The sequence below is a fragment of the Elephas maximus genome, chromosome 1 (genome assembly GCF_024166365.1).
Source record: "Elephas maximus indicus isolate mEleMax1 chromosome 1, mEleMax1 primary haplotype, whole genome shotgun sequence".
In the NCBI taxonomy this organism is placed as follows: Eukaryota; Metazoa; Chordata; class Mammalia; order Proboscidea; family Elephantidae; genus Elephas; species Elephas maximus.
This window is the reverse complement of record NC_064819.1, coordinates 164,068,203-164,088,444: the sequence shown is the minus strand read 5'-3', so window position 1 is coordinate 164,088,444 and position 20,242 is coordinate 164,068,203.

The window sequence follows — 20,242 nt, the reverse complement described above, 5'->3', positions numbered from 1 at the left end:
TGCAGATGAGGAAAATGAGGTTTCGAGAAAGTTAAGCAATTTGTCACTTAGCTCGTCAATAGGAGGAGCAGGGATCTGATCCCAGGTCTGACTGACTCCGGGTTTTTAACTGCGCTGCTGTATTGGCTCTCTCCCTAGCTAGGTCTTTAGCCTCAAGGAGCTTATACTCTAATGCAGTGGTTTTCAAACTTGGATGCACATTGGAATCACCTGGAGAACTTTTAAAAATCCCAATGCCTGGGCCTTACTCCCAGAGGAGTTAAATCAGAGTGTGTATGTGTGTGTGTGTGCCCCCATACATGAATATTTGGAGGAAGGGGCATCCCAGGTGCTGGCATTGTTAAAAGCTCCCTAGATGAGTGTCATGTGCAACCAGAGTTGAGAACCTCTGCTGTCATGGATGGGAAGGGATAAGTAGTGGGAAGCCCAGACACCAAAATAGAGAGGAAGATACTGTTTTGCTCAGGATTACTCATCACGTTGCTCGCCCCTCTCCCTCAGGTGCTTGTCTATTTCTGTTGTTAGTTGCCATCGAGTGGATACCAACTCATGGCAACCCAATGTGTGCAGAGTATAACTCCACTCCATAGGGTTTTCAAGGCTGTGACCTTTCAGAAGCAGATTGCCAGGTCTTATTTCAGAGGCATCTCTAGGTGAGTTTGAACCACCAAACTTTCAGTTACTAGTCCAGCACTTAACCATTTGCACCACCCAGGGACTCCTGTCAAAGTGAGTACCCATGTGCAAAATGAGCACCCATCTGCTAACAGTTACAATAGCTAATATAATTTTAGTACTTGCCACTCATGAGGTACTGTTGCAAGTTTTTGTTTGTTTTTTTCACATAAATTAACTTGTGTAATCCTTACAACAACCCAGTGCAGTAGATCCTATCAAGTCTAAGATGCCAAGGGTTCTAAGATGCATCATCATTTTGTGTACCACGAAGAAAGAAAGAGAGAATGAGAGAGAGAGAGAGGCTATCAGCTAATTGTAACTTAGTGTAAGTTACGATTTGCTTTTTTCAGAGCTGTTAAAATGTGGGAAAACATGCATCTGAAAATCAGTGAAATGTGGTGGTGTTATTTCCATTTATAGTTGAGGAAACTGAGGCACAGAAAGATTAGGTACTATGCCCAAGATCACTGAGGTAGGAAACATTATAAGCACTTTACCATGACATCAATATTCTAAACAATTCTAATGACAACATTAAATTTTATATACATATGCCATAAATATTTTAATTACTCTCCTAATTTTGGATGATGATATCTTGATGTAGCTTTTCATATGTACCTTTCCCCAGGGCATTGCCAGCAATGGATTAGGCACTGACTATTTTGTAGCCATTAATTCAGATCAGTCCCTGAGGCATCCTCACTACCCATTTGTCTTCATGGCGAGACTTTCATTTTCTCAGTTCAATATGGCAACCATTCTAAGTAGGGTGGGGTTACTTCTACCTCTAAGAATAGGCTTCTAGGCTCCCAGTAATATCCTGTTCATCTTAGGGGCGCTCAATACCAACTGACTGAGAAGAGATTATACCCAGGAAACCACTGGCCTCCACTGTAGCTAAATGGTGTTCCATGTCTCCATTCTATCTGCGATAGATGGGCCCCAAGACCACCATTACTTCCATGGTGAGAGCTAAGTGTAGACTATAATGGGAGGCTAACACCTCTGCAGATTTATGACCTCCAGATCAGCCCTAGTCACTGTTCAGATAGACAGTATCTCCTTTTATCACGTCCCTCTGTTATAACCTGGGAGATAGCAGTCAGAGTCCAAATAAATGATACAACTCAAGTTCAATTGGTGATTTTTGTTTCATGGTATTTATTTCAGGTGTACACCCCCAAGCCCTATAAAATGTGGTGTCATGTCTCTTCTGTATGGGAACTGTTGATTTGTAACACTCATTTTCCAGATAATTGTTTTCTTGGTCTTGCGTTACTGCAAACCACTCCCTAGAAAGCTAATATTGTATCTTCTTCTTTCAAAGTGGTCCAGTTTAGATAAGGAAACACGATTTCAGATTTTTATCCAAAGCCTATGCAAACCATTTTGGTTGAGAAAATTGGTCTGTAAATCTTACAGGGTCTGGGATTTTCTTGGGCACTTACATGGTTTCAGGTGGATCAGAAATATTGATGCAGTCTTTCTTCAGAATTACAATTGCTCTCTGAAGCCAGCCTGTAATTGCAAATACCGGGCAGTGTTATGAAATGGAAAAGAGAGGTACCTACATGTTTTGAACTTTAAAAAGAATTTTTGTTTCATTTCCATTTGAGTTTAAAGGTCAGTCCTCTCTGATTGCAAGCTTACTTTGTCCTCTGGGGCTCACCCAGACTTGATGAGAGTTTGCTTGCCCTCCAAGGGCCACAGCTGAAGGCAGACAGATTGGGGTATTGCTGTATTCACCTTGACTGGTGGAGTTGAGCTGTGTGTGACACGTGTGTGTGATTAGCTAGTTATAGAGAAAGTAACAATGGCATATAGGTGCATGATTTGTCAGGGCAGGAGATAATGATTAACTCTACCATTTATTGTGTGCCTACTGTATGCTAGGCTCTGTGCACTCCTTGTATTATTTGATCCCCTCAGCAGTTCTGCAAGGTAGGCATTATCATTCCCATTTCACAGTGGAGGAAACTGAGGCTTGGAGAACAGTGGGCTTCACTTTTCTGCCTAGCTGTCATGGGAGGACCTGGGGATACAGCTAGATTTAACAATGGCAAAAAATTAATTAGATTGGTTTTTCCAACCCCAGCCTTATCCATCCCTTTAACCTCTTTGTTTTCCCCTCAACTTTGCCTTTTCCCTTCCTGAGCAGTTAAGGGATCCAGGAATGGTGAGAGGGGAGAAAGGAGGGGGAGTAGGGAAAAAAGGGATAATGTTAGTGGTTCAAGCTAGGAAAAGGACTGCGCAGACTCAGAAGGTGGGGGCAAGTGGAAAAAAGTTGCTCATTCTTGAGTTTCTAGGCCCTGACACACATGAGCAGTTTCCTGGGAGGGAGATACATGTGTTCTGGTCAAATTCTTCTTTGTCTGGTCAAGTAGCATTGGGGGTGGGGCGGTGCTGAGTTCTCCTTGGCATCACTGCCAGCAGCAAGGGTGATACAGGAATCTTCCATTCCTTTTCTCTAACGACAGGCCAGTGACTTCTGTCTTATTAACACTCAGAGTTCAGTTAGTTTTTTCACTTTTTCTTTTTTTTTCCAGTACAGGGAGCAAGACTTCAGGGGAAGCACTTCCTTTCCTTTTTTGGATCTACACTCTGCTCCAGGGATGAGGGCACTGCTGCTTGGTGCTTCACAGAGCTGTGGGACGAGGTGCCACAGGACTTGGTTCTGGAAAGCCTGAGCCTTCCTTCTGGAATACTCCATAACAGCTCTGGCAAGACAGCCTGTCCTCCCCTCTTTGAAACTGGGCTTATTTGCTAAGCAAAAGCACCACCATCACATCTTGCTGATGCTCCCGGCAAACATCAGTAGTAAATGATCCTCTTAAGCAAGTGCAAGTAGCTAGAGGCAATGCTGGGGGCTAAAAACACAAAATGGACTAAAACCAAAACAACTGCTCAACCTCAATGCCACCGAGCAGCAGAGGGCCCCTTCAGAATACTGATGTGGAGGGGGCTCCTCAGGTCCGGCAGCTGAGGAGTGGGAGAGGGGGCTGGTTTCCATGGCAGCAAACTGCTCCACATGCAGGGGCACTGAGTCAGTGGCTTGAGCCCTATTGTTTTGTCTGTCCAGCCAGAAAAAGGCTCAGCCACTGAAGCTGACTTAGAAAAAAAAAAAAAAAAAAATTTTTTTTTTTTTTAGACGAGGATGTAAAAGCCTGGAACTGAGCCGGAAACGGAAGTATCCTCTGCACGCTCCACCTCTCTGCCTCCAGCAAGGGAATTTCCTTGAGCCCAATGGACCCTTTCCCATTCCTTCTGATGGATAGCAGTATCCCTGCTACTTAGGTGAATGGTCTATGTTTCAATCTGGGAAAAGAAAATCTATGGCTATTTCCTACATAGTCCTTGCTCAGCCTCAGCATTACTATCAGCTTTATATTTGAAATCCCAGGACTTCCCTTTTCTGACTGAAGCCTGTGGCAGGGCTCTTTGGATGGAAGGGGGAGGGCGGGAAGTCGGGGAGTACTGATGGCTGGTGGCACTGTGTTACGTGATGTTGCTAGTGTAATTGGGCTTGTGAAGTGGGCCCACATCAGGAGTTAGGCTTCTCAACCGTAGAGCTATTTGTCTGAGGGACGGACGTGTTTTCAGATGGCTGTTGTAATGGTCCATGGGATTTGTTGTTCGTGTTCTCCTGGGACATCATCTCGGTTTCCTTTTCTCTTCACTGGGGTCATTAGGGCCCTGTTTTCTTCCCAGTACATCTGGTTTCCAGCTTCTGTTGTCTCCTCTTCCCAAGGCTCTGTCTTCCTGAGCAAACCTGCAGTCTCAGCTCTGCCCTGGGTTCCAGGACTAATACTGCCCTGAGGCAGGAGAAATTTAAGGAGTTCTGAGTTTCATTATCAAGTGATATTTGATGCTAGTCCAGCTGACCTCATGCCCCAATTCTGATAGCTGGAGTAGTGCACTGGTCCTGAGACAATTTCTCTGCTCTGTGCCCTAGGCACTGTCTAGCCTGCAACACTTGTTGTTTGTTGTTACTGTTTTCTCCTTGCAGGTTTAGTTTTTGTGTAGTTCCCCTGTGTACCAATTATTGTTTCAACAATCTTCCATTTATACTGGCTCCTCTAGGATGGGGGTTCTGCTCTTATTAGATTCTTCTCTGTTCTTTCTCCTCAAACTTTACCTTCCCATTGCTGATGGACATCTCTGGTGCTGCCTCCCTCTTGGGGCTGTGGAGTTTCTCCTGAATCTCTCTGTCCCCTGACTTTCTGCCTTTTATTAGTAAAATGATATCTCCTTTTGAACTCTAACACTGAATGCCCACCCATCCACTCAACCATCTGTCCATCTGTCTATCCAATAGTTACTTAGCACCCACTGTGTGCCAGGCATTGTCTTCTGTGACTATACTCTTCAGAGACCCTGCTGTACCTGCAGGTTGAGTTTCCTCCCAGTGCTTATAGCTAGGTTTGTCTTTCAACTCCACTGAGTCTATACAGGCATGGGGCATTCTTTCCCAATGTCAAAGCCTTCCAGCTGCTCTGTCTTTTTTTACTGACATTTTTCATTTGCCCATATGGTAACATCTTCAATTAAACCTTTTCCTTCTTCTTCTTTTTTTTTTTTATGACTGTGATCACCATTATGAAGACGTTTAGTTTAGCATTTTAAACTTAAATATTTTCTGCATGATGTTCCTTGAACTTTGTTTACTAAGACTCAGGACTTGGTCGATATAGAGAATAATTATGTTCTTTCAGATATGTTCAAATTCCTTCTCAGTTGTACAGTTAGTTTATATTAATTCCACTCCTACGTTTGTTTGGTAAATTTTAATGTTGTGTGCTTCTGAGAAATATCGTACCATTTTGTCAAAATCTCTCATATTTTCAAGGTCATTATAAATAGAAAAAAAAAGGCAAAAAAGAATAAATGACTTGCCCAACTCTGACAGCCTCAGAGATTGACAAGAGTAGAGAGAGGCATTCACTCCCCTACCTTTGGACCACTCAGTAGGTAATTACTGCTGCGCTTTGCAAAAAATGGTTACTTTTGAAGCGATGGGTTTGTTCTGAAAAATAGTAAAGTGGTGAAACTGTTGATTTTATTATTTTTATTAATTTTTTATTTGGCTTGAAGTAGTATGAAAAGACATCCAATAATCTGAAAATGTGGTGAGTGAAGGAAATCTTTTTTTTTTACTTATGAAGTAGTGGCATGTATAATACCAAGATCAAACCAGACCCATTTTCAGTTGAATCGATTCTGACTCATAGTGCATGTATAATAAGTTAGTCCAAATTCAAGTACTATATGCAAATTAAGTGCTAAACTTACTGAGCTCATAGAATACATAAATATCTCAGGAAGTGGGGATCGATGACATTCTCTGGAAGGTCAGAGGTCCCTGAATTAGGGTGGAGACATTTAAAGACTAGCAGATCTCGCTGGAATCCCGGGCACTTTTCATTTAAGCTTCCAGACAGTATACCGTGAAGGAGCACTTGAATACTTCCTCTGGGCAAAGTCCTTAGATGTGGTGGCTGCAAGCCAGTCCTATTATGTCCTCCTTCTCTCTCTTAACTTTATAGCAATTCGCATGACTCCCAAATGAAATGTTTCTCTCCTGTCGGAGTCTTTGATTTGACATGTCAGCGTCACAACAGATTGCGTCACCTGCTCTCTTCTCTCCTTGCTATATCATCTTACTCTGTTTCTTCTGAACTGCATGTCCCTTCGCATTTGGGTGATTATGTTTGAAAACGCTGCCTTGACGTTTTCCACGTTGTATCATGTGTCTGGTGCTCCCACTCTCTGTGAGAGATGAGAATGCATGGTTAAAAGAACCCTAAACATTCTGGTTAACAAGATAGGATGGAAATCCCCTGTGTGTACCACGCGTGGTGAATATCAGAAAAGACAACCTAAAAAAAAACCGCTTCTTTAAGACATCACATATTCATTCATTTAAAGTAGTTAAATCTAAAGTTTAGATAACTCTGAATTCTATATAGACTCTGATTGGTTCATTCCCTTCAGCTTTCTTGCAAATTGTTTAGCTAAAACCTACCCGATAAGTTATACAGCTCTTCTCTCTGACCTTATTACAATATGGTATTTATTATAGAATGGTATTACAGCATATCACATGTTATTTAAACATGATTGCAATCGTTTGAACTTTCATCAACTTTATAATTACAATGTGTCCTACTTATTAAGCACATACTAAGTGGAACAGTGGGGAGGGGGCATTGGTGGCTCAGTGGTAGAATTCCCGTTTTCCGTGTGGGAGACCTTGGTTCGATTCCTGGCCAATATACCTCATGTGTGGCCACTGCCTGCTGGTCAGTGGTGGTTCATGTATTGCTATGATGAGGCTTGTGTCAGCAGAGCTTCCAGCCTAGGACAGATGAGGAAGAAAGGCCCAGTGATCTATTTCTGAAAATCAACCAGTGAAAACCTTATGGATCATAACAGTTTGATCTGCAACTGATCATGGGAATGATGTGGGACGGGGCAGCATTTTGTTCTGTTGTGCATGGAATCACCATGAGATGGTGGTCAACTAGATGGTAGCTAACAGCAACAACATGTGGAAATGTGGTTTTTAAACTTGCGTGCACCTCACAATCACCTAGGGACCTTTTTAAAAATCCCAATGCTTAGCCACCTCCAGACTAACTAAATCAGAAGCTCTGGGGCTCAGTCATCAGTAGTTTTTTTTTTTAATTCTGTGGGTGCTCCTAAGGTATAGACAACTCTGAGAACCAGTAATATAAAGCCTTGTTACTCAAAGCTTGGTCTGTGTACCAGTGGTATTATTGTCACCTGGGAGCTTGTTGGAAATCTCGAGATTTATCCCAGACCTACTGAATCAGAATCTGCACTTTATCAAGATCTCAAGATAGGGAATAGGCACTTTGAAATTTGAAAAGCACTGATGGACTTTGAGGACACTCTACTGAGCATTTTAAAGCTATTTATTCATAAACAATTCATAACCCATTGCCTTTGAGTTGATTCCGACTCATAGCGACCCTGTAGGACAGAGTAGAACTGCCCCATAGGGTTTCCAATGTTGTAATCTTTATAGAAGCAGACTGCCACATCTCTGTCCGGTGGAGCAACCCACAATGTGCCAGGCACTACACAAGGCTTATATTTACCACTACCCAAAAAAGTGATATTTCAGCATGATTTTAGGAGAAAATGGAGGCTTGGGCAGGTTAAATATCTCAAAAGAGGCTCGGCCAGCATTTGAACTCCGGTCTTTGTTTTTCTAAAACGTAAACTCTTCCTATAACACCGAGTAATTTTCTAACTATAGTTCTTTGTCTCTCAGAGCCTTGGATATTTTCTATAATAAACCTAATAAACAGTACTTTTCAAATCTTTATCCAAATAGTAAAATCCTTAAATCTATTTCTCAAGAATATAGTTAAAAGTAAGATTGTCTGGTAAAACATATAGTTCATGATGGAGAAACACAGTAAAGAGTTGTCTTTCAGTCACTGAGGCAGGTAGAAGGCAGGAGGCAGGACAAAAAACACCCCTTTGGTTCGAGTGAGTCCCAAGGGATACACTGAATATTCATTTTGAAGAGGAAATAGCCTTAATTAGTTATGTGGGGACTCTAGTGTGCCTGACTTTGGGTTAGAAAAAGAAAAAACTTTGGGTTACTAGTCTGGAAAAACCAAAATTGCCTGTAGGGGAGCTTCCGTTATTCTACATGCATTCTTGTCATCTCTGCTCAGTTGTTTGCCTCAAGGGCATCATTCTGGGGCTACTTGTTCCAAGATTCTGTGTAAGCAGTTCATGGGGACCCTGGTAGCTGGGATGTGAGGGATATTTGATGTGACTGGAAATGTGCTCAGTGATGTATATTATATGTACTGATATTATTTCAACTAAATAATAATAATGATCTGCCACTGTAATTTTCTTGTACAAATATAACTCTTGGCTCTCTTGTGTCAGTTTCCTCCCCAAATTAGAGATGTTTTCAGTGGAATATTTCTAAGATATATTAAAAATAGGTGTAATAAAATAGGATGGGTAAAATACACTTTAGCTTTTCACTTAGTCAGAAGTATTTTTCCTGTCATTAAAAACCATAAATATGCAACAGCTTTTTAAAAATTACTGTTTAATATTCTATTCTATGGATACATCATAATTTTCTTCACCATCACTGTACTTTTGGACACTTAATTTTTTTCTGCTTTATGTGGACATCTTTTTCCATAAATCCTTGTTCATAATTTGGACAATTTCCTTAGGATACATTTCTTAAGTGAGGACAGTGAGTCGAAGAGTATAAGGATTGAAACGAAATCAGAAAGGTTATGTAATTATTTACAACCAGAAGGAGAGTTATCAAAAAGGCTACTCATCAACACATTCTCTCCTTGTCATGGAAAAAGTACAGATATTTGGAAGGATTATGATACATATTGTAAATTTGCTTTCTAGAAAGCCTATGCAGTTACCCGTTTGGATCAGAGAGGTAACATTTGAACACAAATTGCCTCTCTAGGAGTTGTGAGGAAGCCATCAAACAAGAGCCTGTAGAGCTGAGAGTTGCCCTAACTTTGCTTCCTTCATGCTATGTGACTTTGGCAATCATTGGTGGCTGTCATTTTCTGAGGAAAATGCAAGCTAGTCAGCAAAAACAGGTATTCCAAGAAGATGGTCCCAGCCACAGTCACAACTGGATCCAGAGACTCTAATGATGTCAAGAGGACATTGTTTCCTCTCTCAGATCCTCTTTTGTCTGCTTGGATTCATTTTCAGGTGGAAGTTTTCCACTTTGTAGAAAAAAATATGCCTAGGTAGCTTTAAGCTTAGATATTTCTCATACATAGCAATTCAAGGTAAGAAGTATGAAGTTCTAGCCCTGACTTTCAGGACCAGTTTCTAAAAATGATTCTAACTGGCTGTGTCCCTGTTCACATATCTATTCCTAGACCAAGTTTTATGTCCTGGGGGATGGTATAGTCTGATTGGCTAGCCAGAATTACATGCTCCTATTTCTGTGTTTGAAAGTCCCACCAAATAGAGAAGAAAAATTACTCAAAGAAGAACTTGGAGGACAAACAAAGAAGTAATTGCTGTGGTAGACAGTGCTCATTCATTGTGTGATTCTCTGGGCTTCATTTTCTCAGTAATAAAATAAAGGAGTTAGATGAAATAATGTGTAAGTTTCTTCAAAAAAACAAACTATTGCTTTAACTGATCCCCAAAGTAAAAATTAAAATAATATACCAATTAATAATATAAAAAAAAGAAACCCACTTATCTAAGTTATCTAGTGCTGCTATAACAGAAATACCACAAGTGGATGGCTTTAACGAAGAGAAGTTCATTTTCTCACAGTAAAGTAGGCTAAAAATCCAAACTGAGGGCATCAGCTCCAGTGGAAGGCTTTCTCTCTCTGTTGGCCTTCTTGTTAATCTTCCCCCAACTGGGAGCTTCTCCACGCAAGGACCCTGGGTCCAAAGGACATGCTCTGCTCCTGGCACTGCTTTCTTGGTGCTTTGAGGTCCCTAACTCACTGCTTGTTTCCGTTTCCTTTTTATCTCTTGAGAGATAAAAGGTGGTACAGGCCACACCGCAGGGAAGCTCCCTTTACATTGGCTCAGGGATGTGACCTGGGTAAGGGTGGTATTACGTTCCCACCCTAATCCTTTTTAACATAAAATTACAATCACAAAACGGAGGACAACCAGACAATGCTGGAAATCATGGCCCAGCCAAATTGATACACATTTTTAGGGGGACATAATTCAATCCGTGATACCATTTAACCCCATCTATCTCCTCCAATTTTGCATTATGTTTTTGTGGCTTTTTCCCATGCATCACTAATATTTATTTTACAAAATCTTACCTACTATTCAGCTTCTTATTTTTATATTTGGTAGTATATATTGGACATTTTTCCTTATTAGCACATATTGTTGTTGTTAGTTGCTTTCAGTTGATATTCTTTTAAATGGTATCATAGGATTCAATTGATGGACATACTTTATTTAACCAGTTCTCTTTTGATGGCTATCTGGTTTGTTTTTAATTTTTTGCTATTATAAGCAATGTGGCAATACATTTTATTTCTTAAATATGAATATATATTGTCAAGTGTCTCACCAAAAGATTGTGTGAATTTATATTCGCACTGACAGTGACTGAGAGGCCTTGCTTCCCTACACTTTCATCAACATAGAGCATGTCTTTTTAGGCTCTGCCAATCTAACAGATGACATATTATCTTTGAATTAAGGAATCATAATTACCACTGACAAAGTTCTTCAGTTTGTTTTCGAGACTTGTCATAGGCGATCTTAGCTTATAAAGTAGGAGATCACTTCTACAAATTTGGTAAAACTTTAAATTTACTGCACGTGGGCATGTTATAATAGAACACTACCTTAACTACTGCAGAAAGTTCTGCATTCATTAATGTATTCAACAATATAATTTATTGAGCACCTACTATGTACAAGGCACTATGGTGGTGAAAATGTAGACGTGAATAAGGTAGATATAATTTCTGTGTTGGTCCTTAAGGCAGGAAGACAGATATTACACAATTAATTACCAAAATGAAAGCATGATGCATTGGGAATGTGAAGTAGCGAAACCGGACTTTGGGGAATTAATTAAAGCATCCCTGAGAAAGTGATGTTTCTGCTGAAACTGAAAGGATGAGTTGGCTAGGGGAGAGAGGGCACAGAATAGTTCAGGGAGAGAGAATAGCTTGTGAGAATACGGGAAGGTCTGGAGTTAAGGAGCATGGCACATTGAAAGAAGCCCAGATTGGCTACAGCAGAGACAACAAGAGTGGTACAGGCTCTGGATGAACGGGGGCTGTATCACGGGGATCTCGTAGGCCATGGTAGGGATTTTGAGTCTTTTTCCAAGGGCAATGGGAACCCACCTTAAGGTTTTAAGCAGTAGGGTGACATGATTGTATTTGCATTAAAAAGAGTGCTCTAGCTGAAGTATGGATAATGGATTGAAGGGGAGCAAGGCTAAAGTATGCAGAGACCAGGAGGAAGCTTTGCAGCGGTCCAGGCAAGTCTTGGTAGTACCTGGTCAGTTGAGGACAGTGAGGAAGAGAAATATGACAAGGTATGGGAGATGGGTACGGGAGAGACTCAACAGGACTTGGATGTAAGGGTATAGGCAGGGAGAGGAGTCAAGGATGCATTTGGTAGAGGGTTGGCCTAGATGATATTCAAAGTCTTTATACCTCTGAGATGGGAACTTTCCATGAGGCTTGGGCGTGGACAGAGTTACAGAGTTTGAAATTTTGTTTTAAGAAATGTGCTTGTCTGTAGGGAAAAAATGATAATCCTCAAACCCAGGAGTCATTGCTAGCTGCCACACTTTTTTGCCAGGATAAAAATAAGCATAACAAAGATAATAGTAACATCTGTGTATTACTTTTCAATACTTGACGTTCTTTTATTTGTTTATTTATAAATAGCTTTATTAAGATCTAATCAACATTCAGTAAACTGCACATAGTTAAAGAGTACAATTTGATGTTTTGACATATGTATACATCATGACACCATCACCACAATTAAGACAGCGAACATGCTCATCATTGCCAAAGTTTCCTTGTGCCCTTTGGTAATCCCTCCCTTCTGCCCTTCCTTTTCCCACTGCCTAACCTCATTTGGGAGCTCTGGTGTCCTTGTGGTTTGGAGCCCTGCTGCTAACCAAATGGTTGGCAATTTTAATTTTAATCCACCAACCACTCCTTGGAGACTCTATGGGGCTGTTCTACCCTGTCCTATAGGGTCGCTATGATTTGGAATCAACTCGATGGCAATGGGTTTACCCCCATTCCTAAGGAACCACTATCTTTTTTTTTTTGTATTGGTTTGCATTTTTAAGAGTTTTATAGAAATGGAATCATACTATTTTGTGGAGGGGTTTGGCATCTTTCATGCATGAAACTCTTTAATATGTATTATCTTAATTATTATAATGACAACTCTGTGATCAAGAAACTGATATTCAGAGAGGTTAAGCCCTTTGTCCAACGTCACTGAGTTGTGCTTTCCCCATCTTGACCCGGGCAGCCGCCGAGCCCACGTACACGCGGGAGGCGGCTCCCCTCTCTGTGCGCTTGCGCTCCGAGGGTCAGGCCTGGGCACAGCCTCTAGTGAAGGAGTTAAGGGTCGTCGGGGGTCGACGGGCTTCCCAGTACCTGGGCGCTGACATAGGAGGCGAGGCTGACCGTGGCGCCGATGGCGGCTGCGGTAAACAGTATCGCCCTGCCCTTGCCACCCCCTTGGAAAGAGTCTGGGGGCTTAAGAGTGATGCTGTAGGCGGAGACACCCAGGCCGGTGGCTCCCTGCCCCGATGGTGGTGCTGGCCCAGGCCTCGCGGTGGCACTTGGTGCCGTGGGGCATGTCCCAGTGCTGACGAGGAAGTGTCCGCGCCATGGCCGCGCTCCCTGGGCAGTACCACAGCCCCTGCGGGCTCAGCGCACAGGGACAACCCTGGGTAAGATTTTTTTTTTATAAAACATTTTTGCTCTTAAAAAGTCTGACAATCACTGATCTAGTTTAATATTCCATTTACAAATGAGGAAACTGAGGCCTTGACAGGGTTGCCAGATAAAATACAGGAGCCCAATGAAATTTGAATTTTAAATTAAAAAAACACATTTTTTTGTATAAGTCTGTCCCAAATATTGCATGGAACATATGTAAATAAAAATTATTATTATTATTATGATTTTGCTAAATCTGTCAACCCTAGGCCTAGAGAACTAAATGCCCTGCCCAAAAAGGGCTGACAGCTGGGGATCATCGTGGGTAGGGATGGGGGCTGATTCAAATGACTAGTCTCCTTTCCAGAAGTGGACTTTGGCTCCACAATGTTGCATAAAGGAGACCTGGTGGCACAGTGTTTAAACTCTTGGCTGCTAAGTGAAGGGTCAGCAGTTTGAACCCACCAGCTACTCCAAGGGAGAAAGATGCCCTAGCCTGCTTCCATGAAGACTGTAGCCTTGGAAACCCAGTGGGGCAGTTCTACTCTGTCCTATAGGGTCACTGTGAGTCGGAACTGACTTGCTGGCAACGGGTATGTTGCATAAAAGTACAAATCCTTCCTTGCTGGGGGCCTAAAATTTGTTTTCAGCAGGGCCACATCTGTTCAGGGGCTGGGGTGAAAGAGGTAGTGGGGGAAGCCTGGATGAGACCAGTGGACCTGCTGGTGTCCACCACTCCAGCTCCCTCTCTGTGTATCTTCCTGTCCTCCCTGCCCAGCTGCCCTGGGTTGTTGGCAGGGACCGATTACCCAATAAACATGGTAAGCATGTGTATAAGGCATCAATAATACAGGGGCACCAGTTGTCCAAAGCAAAGACCCATAGATGACAAGCAGAGAGGATACAAGGAAAAGTGAGTGCTGCAGTGGAAGGGAACTGGCAGGGCACTAATGAAACCGATACCAGCTCCAGTGTGTGAGAATGTGCTGGCTGAAAATAAAATTCACACAGGGTAATGAGGGTGCCTACGCACATGGTTGTTAATTAAGCTGTAGAGCCATGGTGGCACAATGGTTAAGTGCTGGGATGCTAACTAAAAGGTCAGCAGTTCGAATCCACCAGCTGCTCCTTGGAAACTCTATGGGGCAGTTCTACTCTGCCCTATAGGGTCACTATGAGTCAGAATTGACTCGATGGCAGTGGGTACAAGTATGGTATGAGGCCCCTACCACTTCAGCACCTTCGTTGGCATCCGTCTCCTACAATCCCTTCCTGTGTAATTGAAAATCTTGGTGGGTCTTTTGGGAGTATACTATTTCGTTCTAATAAACGAGGTCAGGGTGATCTGTTGAGTTTAACTCTTGGTATATTCACTCGTTTTGCAGTTGAATCCAACATAAGTGGTTACTGGGCAAGACAAAGCCAAAAACCAAACCTGTTGCCATAGAGTCAATTCCAACTCACAGTGACCGTGTAGGACAGAGTAGAACTGCCCCATAGGTTTCCAAGGAGCAGCTGGTGGATTTGAACTGGCGACTTTTTGGTTAGTAGCCGAGCTCTTAACCACTGTGCCCACAGGGCTCCCTACTGGGCAGGGTGGGTTATTTTAATAGATAACAGGCCTGTGATCTATTTTGAGAGAACTGTCTTATACATCCACGTCTGCTGATCAAGCAACTCCAGTCGGGAGGGTCAGCCATGCCCTTTGCCACGATATGAACACAAGGGTATGGCCTTATGTGCATCCTGGCAAACAACCAGTGGAATCTCAAGTCCCAAATGATGCACAAAATCAAGGGCACTTGAATAAGTTGACTGTTGGCAGTGGATTCGGTGAGGTCAGTTTTTAACTGTATAGCATTTATGTATAGAGTTATGTCTTAAGTTCAGTAAACAGTATTTATGACTAACTTTAGAATATGTTTGACATGCACATGGATGTAACCTAGCATAAAGTTAATATAATAGTAACAGGTAATAATTTGATATCATACTAACATAGCAAATGTCCAAAAAATACTGGAAATATTATTATTTCTACCATGAATAGTTTTAATTTATGTATCAAGCGAATTTAGTTTTTTATTGTCTGTTGTTCGGGACACAGTGTTTGATATTACTCTATATATGCTAATAAATGATGTTTATATTATATATATATAAATAACTCTCATATCCTCATATCTGCATGAGTAAGCAGAGGAGAAGGCACCACAGATTATCAGTGTTTAGGGCCCTCCCATTCCTTAATGTAATCCTAGGTGTTAGGGCCGAGCAGCCTGTGACACTTGGGGCGATGAGGCATGTTCTGTCTCCAGCACTGGTGCCAAGTGAGGGGAGGGCACTAAACCTACGTCCTGATAACATTCAGCTTTCTGGAGCATGGGAGGAGGAAGGGCAATGGAGAGAGAAGAGGACTGAAAGTTAACAAGCAAAATCACTCAAATGATCTCCCTTCTTACTCTTCTTCCCTGACTTGCCCTCATTAACACAAGGAGGCTAATATTTGGCTCTGGAGTGAAGGCAGGACTGAAGTTCTCTCCAGGGGCTCTGTTAAATGTCATAAATTGCAAGAGCACAACTTGAGTAGTTTGCAAATGGCATCTGAGCCTGAGGCCATCTAGTAATATTTATACTGTGGAAGCTCAGCCTTTTCCCCCTTTAAAAAAAGTTTCTGATTTGTTTCAGAAGATGTCTATCTTAATCACTGTTTCTGGTGCACTACTGGGCAAGATTCTCAGTTCTTGGATGCCAGGGGAAGCTATAGGAGAAACAGACTTCGCGCTGGGGAATTATTCACAGGACCCCAGATTCAGGACCTTTCTTCTGCCTGTTACCTTCTTTTTGTTTGGGGTGCAGTTAGGAAGTAGAACTTTAGTTGTTGTGGGAAAAGCGGGTCATTCTTTTTCCGGTAGAGCTGTGCACAAAGGCCATGAAACGCCTCAACAGAGATGATGAAATATTTACCAAAAATAATAAGAACTAGTATGCACTTGGAAACCTTGGTGGCATAGTGGTTAAGAGCTATGGCTGCTGACCAAAAGGTCGGGAGTTCCAGTCTACCAGGTGCTCCTTAGAAACTCTGTGGGGCAGTTCTGCTTTGCCCTATAGGGTCGCTGCGAGTTGGAATCGACTCAACAGCAATGGGTTTTTGGTTTAGTAACCACTTAAGACTTATTCTAAGCGGACCTTGTACTAACCAATACACACAAACACATAGCCACACACACCATACACACACACACCGTACACATATCACACACCACACACACATACACAACACCACATGCACACAACACACACACACACACGTACACTTTATTCTTTGCCGAGAAACTGAGGCTGGGCTCTTAACCTCTGTTACGGGCCTAAGTAGAGGATCATGCTTCCTGCTCACGCCTAGGTTGGGCTCTGAACTCCATAGCCTGGCATTCCAGGACCCTCACGATTGGTCCACAATCTGCCTTGTCAATCTTATCCTGCATGACTCATATTTGGGCTTTGAATTCCCTAAGCATATTCCTTCTCGGAGACTGCTAGTGTATTGAGTATGTTTGGAATGTTATCTGTCCTTATTTTCACAAAGAAAATAAAAAATTATATCCATCCTTAGATCAGGTCCACCTTCTACCTCAGGCATCCCCCTGACCATTCCAGGCCATAGACATATCTTTCTCACTCTGAATTCTTGAAGAACTGCTGTGTGCATTGCTCCTCAGTTGTTTAAGCTTGTGCAGCCACAGAATTACTTTGTACAGGCACTCAAGTCTTGTGCTGGTTTTTAATGGCTCACATCTCTCTCTTGTTTCCTAGGTAGACTGTAAGCTTCAGGAGGAGAGACTTTGTATGAACACAGTGATCTCTCTATGAGAGATACTGAATAAGTGGCTAAGAGCTTTATTTTATACTTGCCGATTCTTAAAAGAGCTACAAAAGGGGAAAGTGGTGCTCTTCATGGGCAGTGGGGTGCTTATAGTGTCACTTGGAATAGGTAAGGTCTGAGATTTAATACTGGTTTGCTACCCAATGTAAGCAGATAGCTCCCTCACTTAAGCAATGCTGGTCTTATACCTACAATACTTCCCTCAAATTGTTCCATTAAACACATAATATTAGAGTTACAGAAAGTTGTGCTCTTACAGGATCCGAGTCGACTGTGGGAGCAATAGGAGCTATGAGCAGGTCTTTCCTGTTTTTTCTGTTAGTATTTTGGTGACTATAGGGTTCGTGATACCTAAACTTATATCGGTGTTATTTGTGTCATATTTCCGTTAATTGCCTCCTAAGCCTAAGTACGGAGTCCCTGGGTGGTGCGAACAGGTAACACACTTGGCTGCCAACTCAAAGTTTGGTGGTTCAAGTCCACCCAGAGGTGCCTTGGGAGAAAGGCCTGGCAATCTGCTGAAAAATCAGTCATCGAAAATCCTGTGGAGCCCAGTTCTATTCTGACATACGTGGGTTGGAACTGACTTGGTGGGAAATGGCTGACTGACTGGCTGAAGCCTAAATGCAGAGCAATGGTTTAGGAGAGGCTAGAAGTCTGAAGTCTGACTGAAGATGTAAAGGGAAAGGTACAGTGTTGTAACACTGACTCTGTGGCTAGTCATGGGGGAGTCAATAGATTCAGAGCCTACACTTATTTTCGTACTGTAAAAGTGAGCTCTGAGGTTGCTAGGATAGACCAAAAGGAAGGAAAAATTATGCTGAAATGTTTTTGACTTTCACAAAATTTGAGTTTTGCAAGATCTTTTCTAACTGAACAGTTAGTTGGGCGTCTCAGGGAATGCTTGTGATTTGTGAATCTGGGAAAGATAAACTGAAGGTGAAATATTTTTGGAAATCTGTAAGCATTTTATACCTTTACCCTTTTTTGAGGTTTCCAGGCTCCCAACTGTGATATTTCTGGCCTCCAGGCCTGTCCCTAACTTTCCCAATTGCCCAGAGAGAGGTGTTTGTCCTCGTTAAAAAGGGGAGGAGACCTGGGGACAGAGAATAATGACTGCTTTTCTTTTATATTCATCATAAAGATCGATAATCTTCATAAAATTTCCACACTGGGCCATAAGTATGAGTAATTATGGAATAATTAAATGTGTTCAGGATGGTCTGGACTGTTAAAAGAGCAATTATGTCACTAACTCCTGTGGGCTGCTTTCACTCTTGAGTTGAAATAACTTAAAATATAAGATTTCAGAATGAATATTTCAGAGTTTTCTTCTATTACAAGCTGTTTACCTGTAAATAGAACACCCCCCAAATTTAATGAACAGATTCTAGTATGAGGAACTCAAACACGGGCAGAGAGTAAGGTAATTCAAAATTATGCCAGGGTAGGGCTGTACCTACCTACACAAAAGTTTGTGTGTGTTTCTACTTGAATACTGGCAGTCTTTCAATATCTAGTGCAATGCCACTTTCTCCTGAAGACTCCCACTGTCTGAGTTACCATCAGTCACTCCCTCCCCATAGTGCTTTTTACGTGTTTTGGAGTGTTTTGTAGAATCTGCCTTGTTTTAGGGGTACTTGATAATAATAACCTTTCTATGTGCTTTTCAATTTACAAATCAGTTTTCACATTTATTGCCTAATTTTAATCCTCATAACAACCTTATAAGAGTATATAGAATTGTCAATTTATAGATGAAGAAACTGAGGCTTAACTAAAGACTTTTAAACACAAAAACCTACGGGAGCCAAGCAAGGACAAATACAAAATAAACTGTTGAGATGGGTATCAGCTAGCATGAGCTAAGGTATGTGTGGTAACAAAGTGACCCGCAAATCTTGGTGATTTGTATCAATAAGGGTTTATATCTCATTCAGGCTGACTGGCAGGGGCACTGCTAAGGGTGAAGGAAAAGATAATTGGTGGGAACATGTGATGGCTTCTAAAGATCCTGCCTGGAAGCGATGCACATCACTTCTGCTCACAAATCAGAATAGGCCCCTTCCCTATACTCTAGTAGAGCTGTATGAACAAGATATTTATCTTACAATAGCAAAGTGTGCTCAAGGGCCAGATGTGGCCTGCCGCTTGTTTTTGTATGGCGCATGAGCTAAGAATGGTGATTACATTTTTAAAAGGTTGAAAAGAAATCAAAGGAATAATATTTTGTGACACATGAAAATTATATGAAATTCAAATTTTAGTGTTTTGTAAATAAAGTTTTATTTGAACAAAGCCACAGTATTCATTTATGTGTAGTCTAAGGCTGCTTTTCATGTTATCCCAGCAGAGTTCAGTAATTGGCCAAAATGGCCTGCAAAGCCTAAACTATTTACTCTCTGGCCTGTTACAACACAAAATTTGCAGACCTCTGTCATCACTGGTTAGAAATCAACTTGGTTAGGTAGGAGCTCAGTTTAATTTAATCTCAGCTGTGTTTTTTTTTTTTTTTCTTTCCAGTCTATGTAGACAATGTCTTTGGAATCCCTGGCCACTGCATACTGCTGTGCATACTAGGGGACACCATTCAAATCGCCTGCAGTGAGACTGGGGCCCCCTGAGCTCATATGATGTGGCAGCCTTGCTGCCACCAATGAGTCTTAGGGTCCATATGGAGAAAATTTCTTAGTTTTTAGTCGGAGCACTTTCAAAATTGCTTAAGATTTATAACTAATGCAAAAAACACCCTAGTGCTGTTAGGTGCCGTTGAGTTGGTTCTGACTCATAGTGATCCTATGAATGAAACACTGCCCAGTTCTGCACTATCCTCACGATTGTTGCTATGCTTGAGCCCATTGTTGCAACCACTGTGTCAATCTATCTTATCTAGGATTTTCCTCTTAATTGCTGACCCTTTACTTTACCAAGCATGGTGTCCTTCTCCAGGGATTGGTCCCTCCTGATAACAAGTCCAAAGTACATAAGATGACATCTCTCCATCCTCCCTTCTAAGGAGCATTCTGGCTGTACTTCTTCCAATACAGATTTGTTTGTTTTTCTGGCAGTCACTAGTATATCGAATATTCTTCACCAGCACCATAATTCAAAAGAATCAATTCTTCTTCAGTGTTCCTTATTCATTGTCCAGCTTTCACATGCATATAAGGTGATTGAAAATACCATGGCTTGAAATTTTTTTTTTTTTTGGGTCA